We start from the raw sequence: 1,650 nt of genomic DNA, 5'->3' as shown, positions 1-1,650 counted from the left end.
GGAGCTCCGTACCTCTAAGTGATGGGGTTGCAGTATATTGCCACAGTGACCTGTCCCCTTATCAGTTTGTAACTATTTTGTAATGAATGGTCATAGATAACACTTAGTTTCTTCCTTATTATTCAAAGTGATGCAGGATCATTTAGAAGATTTGGAGCATAACTATAAGATTGAAAGCTAAAACTTGTTGATAAAATGTGTATTTAGCTTGTGTGAGGCCTCATGTCCGGTCCCTGGCACCAAGTAGGGGAGGGGTTTGTGTGAAGTACCTGTAAATTATAACATTGACATTTATTTCACTCAGTCCTTCCTGTGGTTCCAAGTCCATTGGGGAGTGTGGTGGATCTTGTCTAGGATTCCTTGGTAAGCCAGCAGGAGGACTTAGGTGACAAATTCTTTAGTAACCAGGTGTCTGGCTGCACCACCTTCCTGGGAGGAAAAAGTCAGGGGAAGAGACCGTGACCTGGTGGAATGTAAGCTTATCACAAAACGTACTTGGATGGACTTCAGGAAGGAGGAGGCTAGAATTGCTCAGATGAACCACATCTCACCACAGGGATCTGTAGAGAGGGACCACGGAAGGGGGAAGTCACTGTGTGTCCTTCAGAGAGAAGGAAGTACCTGAAGTTGTGACAGGTCAGCCTCTTGTGGCTGGCTGCAGCCAGGGAGGAACTTCACACAGGATGACAAGAGGCAGGGACAGGCTGAGGCAGGCAAGGCCATCTGATGCCCCACAGAGACTGCAGGTGAGGCTCACTCTGAGGGAGCCCAACAGTGGCCTGCTGTGCTGTGGAGCCTGTAGAGGCAGGGACACAAAGTAGCCTGGGTTGTGTATGGGGTCAGCCTTCCTCCTCCACCTTAGGGAATTCTGAAGAATGAGACGGGAACAAAGGGAATGCTTCCATCGTGGATTTGACATTCCGATCCCACAATATCAGGGAACAGTTTGCTGGTGATCTTAGGACCAGCCTGCCTTGGTTTCTTAGCCACATACATGTCTTTTTTAAACAGGGGTTTTGCCTATCCTAGCCTTAACCTCTTTTTGAAAGTTTTCATTTAATTTATTACTGTTCTCTCTCTCTCCCTCTCTCTCTCTCTCTCTCTCTCTCTCTCTCTCTCTCTCTCTCTCTCTCTCTCTCTCTGTACGTACGTGCGCACGCAGGCATGTGAACATGCACGCCACAGCGCATATGTGGATATCTTTATGGAGTCAGTTTTCTCCATCTTTCCAGGATCAAGCTCAGACTGTAACAAGCATTTTACCTGTGGAGGCATCTTGACAGCCCAGGCTGTGGGCGATGAGTCTCCTGATTCTCCACACCCAGATGAATGCTTAGTTTTTGTCCACACTGGGCTACTGCTCATAGTGGACCTGATGTGGGATCTCCCTTCATACTGGGGGTGTCTGAATGTGTGCGTTAAGGGACAGGGAGCAGCTTTTACTACTTGGATGCTTCTTGCCCAGAGCTCATCTGTGCTTCTACTGTGACGCCATTTCTTCTGTGTTCCTTCTTAAACAAGACAGTAATAGGACTTGCTGTATCAGAATGATTTTGACATGCTAACTATTTTACTAAATAAAATATTATTAATGGCTTGTGTTTCATCTCCAAGATGTAGAGTTTTCTTAACCAACCGGCATAAAATTAC

The 1,650-nt window shown here is 46.5% G+C and overlaps 1 long non-coding RNA gene across 1 annotated transcript; it reads right to left on the bottom strand.

The window, feature by feature from the left end:
• Positions 1 to 272: 272 nt before the first annotated feature.
• Positions 273 to 856, bottom strand: LOC131910771 (uncharacterized). The gene is made up of 2 exons (XR_009379218.1): positions 622 to 856; positions 273 to 429 (listed from the first exon to the last, which is right to left on the bottom strand). It is a non-coding gene; the product is annotated as an uncharacterized LOC131910771 (long non-coding RNA).
• Between the last annotated feature and the right edge of the window lie 794 nt (positions 857 to 1,650).

This window comes from Peromyscus eremicus, chromosome 5 (assembly GCF_949786415.1).
Source record: "Peromyscus eremicus chromosome 5, PerEre_H2_v1, whole genome shotgun sequence".
NCBI lineage: Eukaryota > Metazoa > Chordata > Mammalia > Rodentia > Cricetidae > Peromyscus > Peromyscus eremicus.
The sequence above is the reverse complement of the archived record's forward strand: the minus strand, read 5'-3'. Positions and strand labels throughout refer to the sequence as shown.